The following is a 15,784-nucleotide window of genomic DNA, read 5'->3' on the forward strand; positions in this document are numbered from 1 at the left end:
TTTGTTATATTTACCTTTCATTAGTATTTTTCATACGAGTTATTTTTTTTTGTGTATAACGATGAAATTATTGCAAAAAATATCTACTTTTGATATTGTCAAACAGCTAAGGATATTATCAATTTAAATCATAATTTGAAGCTATGTTTCAATAAAAACTAACGTTGTGTGATCAGTGAGGACAAATGCTATTTTTAATTGTTAAAGAATTATCAAATCAAATAAAGATTGGATGTTGTTTCTTCCTTCCACATGAATGTTATCAACTTAATAATATTTTTTTCAAAATTGGATATCACGCACATAATTTTACTTTATATCAATTTCAGTTAGAAATATTGAAATTCGTTTATGAGATATTGAATTCATATGTAAGATAAATTGGATTATTTTAATACTTTGAGTTTCTATAACAACTCAACAACCCAAAATACGAATTTGAGTTAATAGATTTCTCTTTTTTTATTGGTCAAAATTTCTAAGTAATAACAGTGTTTAATATTATTTAACTCTAATTTTTGTATTTCATTATATATAATTCCCTAATTTCCGATTATAAAATTTATTTTTCTTAAGTCCCCCCTCCTTCCTTAATTTGTTTCTATCTTTTTGGAAATATCCCTTATTTTAAAATTAGCATACGTATTTTTTTGAAAATATAACATATACGTATCCCTTTTAAAAATAAGGGTTTGATCTACTTAGATGGTATCCATTTTTTTTTTCATGTTACACAAAACCTGTTTGTTAGTATATAGATTTTTATATCCTGTTTTCAGAAGTAACAAAAAAAAATAGAATTTTATATTTAATTCATTTTAAATATGCCCCCAATTTAAAATGATTCATCTATCACCAATATATGATTAGTTAATAACTTATTCCCCCCTCCTTCCTTAACGTGAATTATCTCCCATTCATAACAGATTTTTGTTAATTTTATAACATTTATTTGTTTGGAAGTTAATATATTTATATTTTCTATAAATATAAATAGATTCTAGGTTATAATACCCTATGAAGAAAAATAAAATTAATTTTTTTAATTTTGTTTAGTTCCAATAATTATTTTTGAAAACTGTTGTCCCTTATTATAACCCACTTCTTTCTATCTTCTTATTCATCCTTTTGGATTCCCAAAACCGTTTATAATTTTTTTTAATGACTTCCAATTTCTTCTTTAAATTGGGTAGTGCCTTATAGTTCCTCATTCCCAAAACTATTGATAGCAAAAAAAAAGTATGTAGCCACGTGAAGACCAAAAGAATCCTTCCTTTACACCAACCTTTCATATGTGAACTGATGTTTTGTTCTTGAATCTAATCATTGCTCATTGAATGTGGATTGAATGCCAAAATTCATATTCCCAATCATATTCTTTTGAAAGGGTGCAATAGGTTAACACACGTGTAACCTCCACATTTTGCATGGAAACTCAACCACCATGCCATTTGGCTCTTTCTCTTCTATATAAACTTCTCTACTTCATACGTTCCAATGACAACTTCTCCATATTTCTCAAAGTCTTTTTTGTTTCCAAATTTTGCTATGGATCCAGTTAACCATCCACGCCTCTTTTACAAGAGTTTCTTTCCTGTTAGAAGTTGCTATTTAGAGGTAAATCAAAGTTTGCTAAATCCTTTCCATGTTCCTCATTTTCTTCCATTCTCTTCCTCTTATTAATTTTGCCTTTTTACAGAGGGAGGGTGAACTGAGTCCTGCTTACGTGAGGAAAAATATCAACAAGCTAAAGCCACAATGGGTTCTAATTGATGATGCAATGAAGCAACATACTGTTGGCTTTAACATGAATGAGCAAAGGCCTCGCCTAACAACAGGTTGGTATGAATTGAGGCAATACTACAACTTGGAGGGGAATTGCACAATTTGGTTCCATGAGGTTGATGATTCAATCTTCAAAATTGATGTTCGTGATTCAAGCCACAAGGAAATACAAGTGCCTGGAGGTCCTCCTCCTATCGATTGGAGCGTGGATCATGAGACTGATTCTCTTGGTGTTCTCGACTTTTATCCTGACTTTAGGTTTGCTGGACAGTCCTCTCAAGGCCCTCCTTTGTATCAGGGAAATCCTTCAACTTCTCCTCCTGAAATTTCTGAACCTATTTTTTTATCAGATGATGATCAACTTTCGTTTCAAGTGGGTGAAATGAATCTTGATGTTCCTGAGCAAACTGTGGTTCAGGAATCTACCTATGAATTTGAATTTGATACCCAGATCACTCACGAGTGGTTCTCATTAAATCAAGTTGTGAGTTCTTTTTTTTTTACTGTTTGTTGATATATGAATTTCGTAATCTACCAAAGATAGTTTTTTCATCTTTGTTTCATACTAAAGCTTCCCTCTGATCTCATACATATTCTATATTTTTTTTTTAAATGCAGCCTGTCCCCGAAAATGCTGCTACATATATCAGACAAGCCGGGGTTGATAAGTGGTATTTTGTTGGTCCTAACCTATATCCAGGAGAATTTCACATGAGCCTTCGCCCAAATTCCGGAAATGCAAGGATGGGACATGGATGGAGTAGTTTTTGCGATTATAACGACATAGGTGCAAGTGATAGGCTCCGATTCCGTTTCACCAATGCTCTCAACCGCATTGTTTATATTGTCAGGACGTAGTCCTTTTTTCTAATTAGGCTTGACATTTGTGTTTATGTTATCAGACTTTGGAGTGTTCTCAATATGGGGTTGTTTGTATCGATGTGTTGATCAAGTATCATATCTATGTGCTTCTAACGTTGAAGAATTGCAAGGAATGTTTGCATTATGTGTAATGTTGCTTCTCATGGAATGAAGAAGAAGTTTTAATCTTTTCATATTTTTTACAATTTTATTCCAATCTTCAATCCCCTTTCACTCCTAGATTCAAATATGTGGTTTTTATTATTGTTTAAATTATATATATAGATAATTGAAGCGTGCAATTCATGAAAAAATGTTGTATAACGTGCTTCTAAAAGTATCTTTTTCAATAAGGATTAATTTAACAAATGGATTAAATAATGAGGTTGGATATTTATTAAGAAAAAAGGGATAGGATTAAAAAAAACGTGTATTAAATTGGGTGGCTATGTTTTCCATTGTATGGCATATGAGTAGGGGAAATTTGATAGAAACTTCTAAGGTTAATGTAATTCCTATAACAATCTAATGGATATAACATTAAATCTTATTATAATTTTCTCAACAACAACTTCCAATATATACTACTCCTTATGGATCTGTTAAACCTTTAAAATTATTGTTTTTTGTTTTAACTATTTAAGTGATTTATAATTTTTTACTATTTAAGTGATTTATGATTTTTTCATAAAATTTAAATCCATGCCTATCACCTATAGCCCTGTTTCTGACTATTGTTTAAAATTTAAAATATATATAGATGTTTTGGAAGGGAAAACGCCCTATTCCCTTTATATATTATCCTAGATTATCCTTTTTTTTAATTAACAATTCATATTAGAGAAATTGTCAAGAATACAAACACCCCTCCAGAGTGTGGGATATTTAAGAAATCCTCCTTCATTATGATTTTTAACAGAACTGACTATAAGGATCCCCCATTGTGTTTATTATGGGTTGCCAGATGATAAGTGTTGTATTTGATAGAGGATTTTATATTTATTGTTATTCGTATAACAAACTAATGGATATAACAATTGAGCATATAATCTTTTTCCCAGAAATATCTTTAAATTGATAACTCAGTTTTTTCAAATTCTTTATTTTCTAATTTATTTTTTTTTTGTTCGATATCTTGCAATGATTTTTCAATTTTTAATAGATGATGAATATATGGGGTCCACGTAGAGGCATGTTTTAAACTCTTTTAGTATATTTTATTTTTAAGTGTATTTTTTGTTTTAAAGGTTAACTGGAATTTAAATGCACATTAAATTTTGCAATATTTCATTCCTTCAATAATCATTGATATATGTTCAACTCAATGTTATCCGTATTTCATTGAGAGGTTATTTATTTTGGATTTCAAAAAAATTTATCACTACATATCAAATAATTGATTTCTGTTTTTGGTTTTTTTTTATCGTTATTATTTTAAATAATTTGTAAGTTTTTATACTTTCTTCATTTCCTATACTCTATGCTGAATACCCATCTTATACTCTTCATTATATATCTAATTTTCGAGTTGGAGTTATTTCTTTTGGTAAATTACTGAATTCTCTAGGAAAGTGTGATAATTTATGGTTATAATTATAAATGATGATATCTATTCCTATTGTATAAATGTTTTTTCTTCCCCAAAATATCTATCTCTTTCCATGATTTAGACTAGGTTGTTATAGTAAATATATTTAAATGATAGAGACTGTTAATCTCCATATGTGTGATTATAATTCTGTGTGCAGATTTCCAAGTGTAATTTATTTCATACATTTTTACGTTTTGAATATTTTCTTGACCTCCCACATTCTAACGTGAGACTATAAATTCATTATCATGGTTGAATCGATTTCTCTATCTGCCCCATTTGTGTTAATCCTTTTTCTCTCTTTTAAGTACTCCATAGTTCTGCTTCACCTTCAGTTATTCCTTTATCTCAATCTCAATGCCCAAGCCCAAACATTCTCCTCCCCCGTTTTATAAATTCTTTCTGCCTGTTGTTAGCCGTGAGGATGAGGCACGACTTACATCTTTTGAATTTTTTTTTATTCTGATTTTTTTATTTTCATCCCTTTATAATCCTTTTTTTTTTCATTCCCAGGATGAAGGCGAAGTGATGCTGGAGTTTGTCAGGCAGTTTAAGGATGAATTAAAAGAGAATTGGTTATTGATTGATGATGGGGGATGTACCAACGTCGTTAAGTTTAACATGAGTGTTGTTAGACCTAGATTAACCCATGGATGGAAGCAGTTGAGAAAAGATTATTATCTGCGAGGAACTTGCACTATATGGATGCATTTGATTGAGGATTGTGTTTTTAACATGTATATTTTCAATAGTGAAGGCAAGGAACTTTATGTACCTGGCGCTCCTCTTAGAGATATTTACAAATCAGATGATGATGATGATGATGATGAATTTTATAGTAATCTTCGACAAAGCCTTTCTTCAGAAAGTTCCTTGCTTGATCATATAGAGTGCGATGGGTATATTTCTGCCCAAAGTAGTGGAGTTGTTGCAACAACGGATCTAACAATTCGTCAACAACTCGATGTAGAAGGAGGTCAAGAAGTGCCTGATGTTGTTGCTGCTGATAATGTCGTTGATGGTGCAGAAATAGAACCAGAAATAATTGAAAATGATGATGGCTTAGTGGATGGAGATGTTATAATTCCTGTGGCGCCTATCCCAGATCCTGGCATCATTTTTCAGTGTATTTTCACATGCACTCTTACTACATACTATGCAACAAAGAGTCATTTGGTGAGTTGTTTTTAACATATGTTTTTCCTTTTTGTTCATTTTTTTGTTCATGTCTTTTATTCTTTTGACATGCATTTTTCCATTATATTTTTCTTTGATTTATATTCAGTATGTCCCAAAGGATGCTGCTGCGTATCTCATAGAAGCTGGCCTACACAGTTGGATGTTCGTAGGTCCTAAAAGAATCCCGTTTGAGTGTCGTATTCTAATCAGTTCCTGTCATCGTTATGCCAAAATTGGAAGTGGATGGAGGTTCTTCTGTGAAGCTAACCAGTTCTCCCCGGATGACTATTTACTATTTCAATTTACAAGCCCGGAAGAAGGAATTGCATACGTGAACTATGGAGACCAAATTGACATTTAGATAGTATTGTAATTGTTAGTGTGTTTTGGACTGGGCGAGCCCCTAGAGGGGCAACGCCCAGCATGTATCCCGCCCTGAGGCGGGGCCCTGGCCTTCAGATGGGCCTTGACCTCGGAGGCCCAATTGGCCCAATAGGTAGTACCCAAGCTCTATAAATAGGAGGTAGTTATCAAGTGTAGGGGACTTTTGGCTCATTTGAGAAAATCACGCATGAAATTCAGCACTCTCTCTCTCATTCTCATTCTCTCTTAGCACAATCCTCTACCTCTAGGTACTATACCTCTCTTCAATGTTCATTCCAAGAACATTTGCGCCTCCTAGCCCGCCCTCAACACATGATGCGGGCTCCATGCCTTCCCCGCCTCATCAAGGGGAAAAATCCTGTCCTGACGCTGCCACTACCTCTGAAGCGGCTCAAATTGAACAAGCCCCTGCTCCCGAGGTCGGTTCTTCAAGCTATTATAACATGCTCCCCAACGCCATTGAACCCTCAGAATTCTTACTTACTGGTCTTAACCGTGACGCCATAGAAAAAGAAGTTTTGAGTCGGGGCCTTAATGACACCAAGGAGGAGACTCTTGCTTGCCTCCTACGCGCTGGGTGCATCTTTGCCCACGCGTTTGAGAAGTTCAATGCCGCCACCGTTGAAGCTGAGCGGTTGAAGGCCGAAAGTGCTAAGCATCAAGAAGCCGCCGCTGCTTGGGAAAAGCGTTTCGACAAACTGGCGACGCAGGCAGGAAAAGACAAAGTCTATGCCGACAAGATGATTGGCACGGCGGGGATTAAAATCGGCGAGCTGGAGGATCAGCTGGCGCTGATTAAGGAAGAAGCAGATGAGCTTGATGCAAGCCTTCAAGCTTGCAAAAAGGAAAAAGAGCAAGCTGAGAAGGACTTGATCGCCCGAGGCGAGGCGCTGATTGCTAAGGAGTCAGAGCTTGCCATACTGCGCGCTGAGCTGGAGTTAGTGAAGAAGGCGTTGGCGGAGCAAGAGAAAAAGTCTGCGGAGTCCTTGGCCTTGGCGAAGTCTGACATGGAGGCGGTGATGCAGGCTACGTCCGAGGAGATCAAGAAAGCGACCGAAACTCATGCCGAGGCCCTCGCCACGAAAGATGCTGAGATTGCTTCCCAACTGGGAAAGATCAAAAGACTAGAGGACGAGCTGGCGACGGAGAAGGCCAAAGCCACTGAGGCGAGGGAACAAGCCGCTGACATCGCCCTTGACAACCGCGAGCGCGGTTTCTACCTCGCCAAAGATCAGGCCCAACATTTGTACCCGAACTTTGACTTTAGCGCCATGGGAGTAATGAAAGAGATAACCGCCGAAGGACTGGTTGGTCCCGACGATCCTCCCCTGATTGACCAACACCTCTGGACAGCGATTGAAGAAGAAGAGGAAGAAGAAGAACAGGAGAAAGAAAACAATGAATAATGTAATTTTAACATTACTTTAGCTTTTACTGTCACCTTGTAGTGTACTTTTCCGCCATTCGTCTATGTTTAAGCAACCCTTCGCCATAGCTTTTTATATCGCCGTTGGATATTTTGTAAATCATGTTGGAATGCTTCCGCCGTACATTTTTTAGTCGCCGCCTTCTTATGGCTTAAAAAATTTAAGAATAAGTTTCATAGTTTAACCCCTCAACACGCCAGAGTAGTAAAATACTCAACATCCTGAGTGACCAAGCACTCGCCTTCCACCTTATTCATTCGCCGACCTTATATCTTGCGCTATTTTTCACGCGTCATATGATTGAATTACGCCTAACGATTTCGTGCCTTAATTTTAACTAGGACTTGTTGCTTGGTATTCCACCACCAAGACTTTAGACGTTTTCCCCAATAGGAAGAAACGGCCTCCATTCTCGAGGACTTCGCCCGGGGCTTTGCCCGCTCGGGGCTTACAATGCTTGGATCCCAATGGCCATTTGGGGGTCCCAAGACTTTTGCCTAGCTAACGGCGCTCGTCGTATTCTGGCGAGACTTACCCAGCACATCGTTTACGGGACCGGCGATCACGTCAGACTTTCCGGAGGGTGATTCCCAGGCGTCAAAGGCCATTTGTGGAATCGCCACAACCTTCAGGGTTCCAGCAAGCCCCTTTGGGGATCAAGCTTGTCCCACTTAGTGATCGCCGTAATTCTTTATGTCGATCGGCAATTCCGATCGTCAGGGAATCCCTGGAATTTTTGGACACGAATTTCGTGAATTTTCGTTTTATTTTATTGATGGAGCGCCTCATTAAAAAACTCCTTTCGGAGAAAAAGAGCACGCCTTGTTATTGCAATACATTGGAGAATTTGAAAAGACTTCGGAAAATCTTAAAGATATCTGGCTCCGGCGATTCCGCCTTGTTCACTTTCTCGCCTGCGATCAACTATAAAAGTAGCGCAAGCTCAAACCATTGAACGATCGAGGTAACCGCCTTCCATCAAGCTCTTCTAAGTGATAGGCCCCATTACCAAGAACTTTAATAATGCGGTAGGGCCCTTCCCAGTTAGGAGTAAGCTTGTTCCCCGGGGCTCCCGATCGCCACTTGAGGACCAGGTCGCCGACCTGCATATCTCGGACGCGAACCCTGCTGTTGAACTTTGCCGCCACGCGCTGCTTCATCGCTGTTTCCCGAATGTGCGCCTCGTCGCGCGTTTCCGACAAAAGGTCCAGCTCCATCGCCATGTTGGCCTGATTTTCCCCTTCAAAACCTGGTTGAGTCCGCCATGTAAAGTTGTCAATCTCCAACAGCAACATGGCATCTACCCCATAGGTCATTCTAAAGGGGGTTTCCCTTGTAGTAGATTGCTCGGTGGTGTTGTACGACCACAGCACCGCCGGAAGTTCATCCAACCAAGCTCCCTTAGCCTCCGCAAGCCGTCGTCTTAGTCCTCGTAGGATTACCCTGTTTGCAGATTCCACCTGCCCGTTCGTCTGCGGATGCTCAACAGAGGCGAACCTCATCTGTATGCCCATTTCCCTGCAGAACTCCCTTGTTTGGCTGCTTGAAAACTGGGTCCCGTTGTCAGATACGATCGCACTTGGGATCCCGAACCTGCAAACAATACGCTTCCAGTAGAAATTGACTATCTTTGCAGAAGTAATCTTGGCCAGGGGTTCAGCCTCAATCCACTTAGTGAAGTAGTCCACCGCCACTAATATAAACTTCATTTGTGCCCTGGCGGTCGGAAAAGGTCCGACTAAGTCCACACCCCACATGGCGAAAGGCCACGGGGCGCTCATCGTTACCAACTCTTTTGGCGGTGCCTTAGACAAATCCGCGAACACTTGACATTTCTTGCACTGCTTCACGAAGTCCATACAATCTTTCCTGAGGGTGGGCCAGTAAAAACCCGCCCTCAACACCTTGCAAGCCAAAGACCTTCCCCCGATGTGGCTCGCGCACACTCCTTCATGTACCTCAGACATTATCGCTTCGTACCTCTCTGGCGGTACGCATTTCAACAATGGCGTTGAGAAACCACGGCGATACAAGTGTCCGTCAATGAGAGTATAGTGACTCGCCTCCCGCCGTTGTTCCTTCGTGCATTGCTCCACTTCTGCCGGGTCCCCCGCCAAGATAGATATTATGGGACCCATCCATGTTCCCCCTCTGTTCACGCAGGCCATGAGCTCGCCTTCGATGCTTGGGTACGCCAACGTTTCCTGAATCACACTTTTGTTATTGCCGGGCTTCCGCGTGCTCGCCAATTTGGCCAGCGCGTCCGCCCGCTGATTTTCTGCCCGAGGAACGTACTCCACCACGACCTCTTGAAAAAGTGTCATCAAATACCGTACCCGCTCAAGGTACTTGATCATATTAGGATCTTTGACCTGGAAAGTTCCCTTCACTTGATTCTCCACCAATTGTGAGTCCGTTCTTATCAACAAACTCCCGATCTTCACTTCCCGCGCCAACTTCAATCCGGCGATGAGAACTTCATATTCTGCTTGGTTGTTCGTTGCTTTGAACTCGAATTTCAGGGATTGCTCCAACACTAGTTCCCCCGGCCCTTCTAACGTTACTCCCGCGCCGCTGCCACTACTATTGGAGGATCCATCCACGAAGAGAGTCAACTGAGTGTCCACTCTTTCAAACCGATCTGGAGTCAACTCGACCACAAAGTCAGCTAGTGACTGCGCACCAACCGCGCCCCGCTTATCATATTGCAAACCATACTCTGACAATTCAACCGACCAGGCGACCAATCTACCTGATAAATCCGGTTTTTGTAATACTTGTCTCAAAGGCAAATCCGTCCGCACCTTCACGGGAAAACTCTGAAAATAAGGTCTCAACCGCCGGGCGGTGACGAGGACCGCCAGCGCCGCCTTCTCAATTTTCTGATATCTGACCTCCGCGCCCTGGAGTGTGTGACTAACAAAATAAACAATTCGATGCTCGCCATCTATCTCCTGCAACATCACAGAACTCAGAGCACTATCGCTCACAGCAAAATACAAATGCAGCGGGTGTCCCTGTATTGGTTTCGACAAGATTGGCGGTGACGATAGGAGTTCCTTGAGGCGAACAAAAGCTTCCTCACACTCCGCCGTCCACTCAAATGCGACATTCTTGCGAAGACACTTGAAAAAAGGGAAAGATCTGTCACCAGACTTGGGAAGAAACCGAGATAATGCTGCTATTCGCCCCGTCAAACGTTGGACCTCTTTCACATTAGAAGGGCTTTTCATCTGCTGAATCGCCTTGCATTTTTCTGGGTTTATCTCGATTCCTCTGGATGTGATCATGAATCCCAAAAACTTGCCCCCCTGAACACCAAAAGAGCATTTCTCCGGGTTGAGGCGCATATTGTGCTTCCTTATTTCGCCAAATGCTTCCTCCAGATCTTGATGATGGTCTAAACCACGTACTGATTTAACAATCATGTCATCAACGTAAACCTCCATGTTTCTTCCCACCTGCCCAGCAAAAACCCTATCCATCAATCTTTGGTAGGTCGCCCCAGCGTTCTTTAGTCCAAACGGCATGGTGCGATAGCAATAATTGACTCTGGCGGTCATAAAAGCCGTTTTGTCCTCGTCTGCCGGGTGCATGCGGATTTGATGATAGCCAGAATAAGCATCCATCAAGCTAAGCAGTTCGTTGCCCGAGGCACCATCAACAAGGCTATCGATGCTGGGAAGGGGATACGAATCTTTTGGACATGCTTTGTTTAAGTCTGTGTAATCTACACACATTCGCCATTTCCCGTTCGCCTTCTTCACCATTACGACGTTCGCCAACCACGTCGGATACTTCACTTCCCTGATGAACTCTGCCGCCAGCAACTTGTCGACTTCCTGTTGCACCGCCTTCCCTTTGTCGCCACCCAAGCGCCTCCTGAGTTGTGAAACTGGCTTGACACTTGGATTCAATGCTAACCGATGGCATATGAAGTTTGGATCAATTCCAGGCATGTCTTTGCAGCTCCAAGCAAACAAGTCTAAGTTCTCCCCAAGCAGTTTTGTCAGGCGCGTCTCCTGCTCTTCCGTCAGTCTGGTCCCAATCTTCAAAGTGCGATCGCCGAACTTTAGTGCCTTCGTTTCCTCAATTGGCGTGGGCCTATTTACTCGCCCCTCGCCCCGGGGATCAAGATTTTCATCCGAAGCTTCGATTTCATAACATCTATGACCAACCAACGCACTCTTCTTGCCATACAAGTTAAGGCAATTATTGTAACACTCCCTCGCCATCTTCTGGTCCACCTTCAGCTTTCCCACCTTTCCACTGCTTAGCGGATACTTGACCGCCAAGTGGGCTGTTGAAATTACAGCACAAAGGCGATTCAATGTATTTCGCCCAATGATGACATTGTAAGATGCCACCACCTGGAGAACCAGATACCTTACCTTCAAAACCCTAGCACACTCATCTTCCCCAAATATTGTGTCTAGATCAATGTATCCCCGCACCATTACTTGCTCCCCCGCGAAACCTACCAAGGTTCCCGCATATGGAGTCAGATCATTGTCAGTTAGTCCCAACTTGTCAAATGCATCACCATAGATAATATCAGCCGAACTACCCTGATCCAGGAGTACCCTTCTAACGTTGAAACTGTTCATCCTTAACTGCACCACAATCGGGTCGTCCTTATGAGGCTTTATCCCCTCAAAGTCCGCCATCGAGATTGTTATGTCAGGGTGTACGAATCCAAAAGCGACCTCATGAACGGAATTAACGGCACGAACATGGCGCTTACGCGCCGCATGAGTGTCGCCACCGCCGCCAAATCCCCCGACGATGGTGTTGATGGTCCCGACGGGCGGTCCTGAGTGTTGAGCGAACGTGTCATCAGCCCCTTTTGTGGCGATAGCCGCTGATTCTTGCTTTTTCTTGCCCTTAGTGTCCGCTCGCTCCTCCTCCCGCTTGTGCGCTTTGTTTTGATCGCCACCGTTGCGCCACAGACCTTGACGATTTCCTTGATATCCCGCCCGAATCAACTTATCAATCTCCCACTGCAAAGGTCCAGCTCGCATATTATAATAGCTTGAATTCTGAGGGTTCAATGGCGTTGGGGAGCATATTATAATAGCTTGAAGAACCGACCTTGGGAGCAGGGGCTTGTTCAATTTGAGCCGCTTCAGAGGTAGTGGCAGCGTCAGGACAGGATTTTTCCCCTTGATGAGGCGGGGAAGGCATGGAGCCCGCATCATGTGTTGAGGGCGGGCTAGGAGGCGCATCTTGGCGAGAGGGAGACTTCGGGGTTTCATTTTCTTTTTCCTTCTCTCCAACAGGAGTGTCGGAAGACGCAGCAGCTTTTGTGGCGTTGACGCCGGCGAGTTTCTCGGCAGCTGAGGATTGAGAAATGTTGGTGGTTGTGGCACCGACGGAGGCGGCTGTGGCGCCAGCAGAGGACTCAGCGGCAACAGCAGCGGTCGCACCGGCGGTGGCAGGAGTAGAAGCTGGTACGGTGGTTGGCTCGATAGCCGCGGCGACGGAGGCTTCAGTGACATTTTTGCCTTTAGGCGCAGCAGCAGTGGTGGGCTGAGCGCCAGGGTTGGATGTGCCGGCGCCGGAGGAGGCTTTGACCAATCTTCTCCTCTTGGGAGCTTTGGTGCTCTCGGCTTGGTTCTCAGCACCGCCCCGTTTTTTCACGTCGCCCTCAGTGTTGAATTTTGGGGAAAAGCGAGCCATTCTCCTCTCGCGGGCCTTCAGGAGCTCGGCGTTCGTGAAATTCATATCTTCTGTAACAATAAAAAATACAATCAGTGACAACATAGGAGACGAGAAAGGAAATGTCAATAATAAAAGTGAGCTATGGGCAACCTAAGTATTTGGGAGTTCTTGAGAGGTCAGCGCCCTCAAGGACTGTTGTGCAGTCAAGGATGGGAAGTGGGGCAAGGAGATTAAGAAAGGCTTTGTCGTTGGCGGACAAAGATTCCTCTGAAGGATCGGTGATCCCATTGGGCTTCTCCGTCCAGTAAAGAGGAAAAAGGGCGGTCCCGTCTCTAAGGGTGAATGCCTCTGGGTAGGCGGGATGAACCGCCACACGGAAGTACTTCCGTGCGAAGGAGGACTTCGCGTTACTTTTGTGAGGATGCAAGCACTTCCGGCCGGCTCGGGCCTTCAAGGAAATCCATCCTTTGTTTTTGATGGACTTGGGGTCGACGTCGTAGAGGTAGAAGAAACTGGTGGGGGATGGGGCGATGCCGACAGCGGCGCTTAAGATTTCAAAACATCGAATGAAGGCCCAGGCGTTAGGGTGGAGTTGGCAGGGAGCCGCGTTGATGTCGCGGAGGACGGTTTGGACAAAGGGCGAGAAAGGAAGCCTGATTCCAAGCTCGCTAAACATGTATTCATACGCAAAGAAAAAATGGGATCTCTTTACGTCGCCGTCTGGCTTATGAAGCCAGGGGCGGTCCTCAGGACTGCAAATCCAGATCCTGAGTTTGGCGTTAAACTCATCGTCATTAGACAAACCACCCAGGGAGTTCACGAACTGCACGATGAGATCGCTATTCTGGAAAATAGAAGGTTGGTCTATAGCCTCGTGAGTGGGAGCTATTTGGACTGGAAGGGGCAGAGTGGCGTAGGTTTTTAGTCGGTAAGGTGGGATCTCCGGGACCTCTAAACGGAGGCCGCCGGCGGCGGTGGCATCAGGGTCGCTTCCGGAGGAAGAAGAGGAGTGGTTAGGGGAGGTAGGGCTTGAAGCCATTTTTAGAAGACAGTGAAGTGAAAGAAAGGAAAAGATGAGTATGTGTATGATGCAAAGATAAGGACAGTGGGACTCACCGGAGTAGGATGTGAAGAGTGGGTAACGGAAAGGGTGATAAGCGACGGCTCCGGAGCGGAAGTGGGCAGAGGGAGTTTGGTAAGCGATTAGGGAAGTAAAGAGGGGTCTCGGAAAGGGATGACTGTGGGGAAGAAGGGTTTTTATAGGAGAAGGGGGGAAGCTGGAAGGGTGACGCGTGTTGGACGCGTGTGGAAGGTTGGAAGTCATGATGGTTTTGGGGAGGTGGGTCGCGTGCAAAGGGGAGTTACTGCGCACGATGGGACGGTTATGAAAGGTGAAGTGACGGTTCCGGAGAAAGAGGGAAATTGATGTAACCGACGCGTCACGTGGGGCAGTCACGTGGGGCAGATAGGGATTTGAAAGGGTTTTAAAATAAGGGAAAGCGCGAAAAGCCTCGCCACTATAAAGATCAAACACCATCGCCTGACAGGTGACACCAACAACAAAGTTCAGTCGCTCGCCGGGGTTACCGCCAGTCAATGATTGAATGATCAGCACATGACCCATGCCTGCCACCTTTCCCGCCGGCGAACGATCATACACCTGCTCCAACTTATCGCCAATACGAAGTAATCGTTCTCGCAGCTTGTGGACTTGTGGACTTGCCAGCTCGGGTTGCTCGTCAAGTCAGTGGACTGGGTAACTGAAAATGCTAGTTTCCTTTTGCTCACGCCATGTTGGCGATATAGTTTACTTCTCTTTTCTCAAGCCATGTTGGCAGTGCAGATTCCGGTGTACTGTAAGACATATGTAAAAGCATTTAAAAGACACACTTAGCCCAATTGGCCCAATAGGTAGTACCCAAGCTCTATAAATAGGAGGTAGTTATCAAGTGTAGGGGACTTTTGGCTCATTTGAGAAAATCACGCATGAAATTCAGCACTCTCTCTTTCATTCTCATTCTCTCTTAGCACAATCCTCTACCTCTAGGTACTATACCTCTCTTCAATGTTCATTCCAAGAACATGTTTCAATGAATGGGTTAAAATTGTATGGGGTGTTTCTTCATGTGCCAGAGAAAAAAAAATTCTCATTATGTTTTGCTCTTAGGCATGCCCCCCTGTTTTTGTAATTTCGTCTAATGATATTGAGTTATGTTCTACTTTGGGATTTCCATCTATTATGTTTGTTATCTTTTTTAGTATGAATCGATTTTTTTTGTGCTTGCCATCCTCAGGAATAATTGTGTAAAGTATTTTTTCTTTTTAGGAGTGGGTATATAATAAGTAGGATAAATTAAGTTAAATTTTTTAATTTTGTTAACAATTAAAAATGTTATTGGTTAATTCCATATGTTTAATTTAAACTGAATAAAATAATTTATGGCGTATCTCATACAAGAAGAGAACCCAAATCCTTATATCCTTCTATATGTTAGTGTGGGCAGCCAATTATTCTATCTCCCCCCTAAAACACCCCATTTAACTCATTCTTCCACCCCCCCCCCCCAAATCAAGCTTAGGCCCCATTTATATTCTTTAAAATTCCAACAATGATACCCATTTTTATAATCAATCACAACATTATTAAAAGATCATTTTCAGTGGACATTATGAAAAGAAAAAAATTGACTATTTCCATAATTTTCATTAAGATCAAATGGTGTTAGGACGCCCTTTGTTACATATATCTCAATAATATTGAAATTTAGCGTGTTGTATTTTTTGTGGGAAAACCATGTATTTAATTAAAAAACTTTTATTTTTGTTCCTTTACATTTTTTCGTCCTTATCGAAGGAAGATTTAATAACAATTCACCTATTTTTTCTATATGTTTTA

At 42.4% G+C, this 15,784-nt stretch overlaps 1 pseudogene; it reads right to left on the reverse strand.

The window, feature by feature from the left end:
* Positions 1-15,784, reverse strand: part of LOC130736722 (probable 3-hydroxyisobutyryl-CoA hydrolase 3) — a 68,352-nt pseudogene that overhangs the window by 30,465 nt on the left and 22,103 nt on the right.

Source organism: Lotus japonicus, chromosome 2 (assembly GCF_012489685.1).
Source record: "Lotus japonicus ecotype B-129 chromosome 2, LjGifu_v1.2".
In the NCBI taxonomy this organism is placed as follows: Eukaryota; Viridiplantae; Streptophyta; class Magnoliopsida; order Fabales; family Fabaceae; genus Lotus; species Lotus japonicus.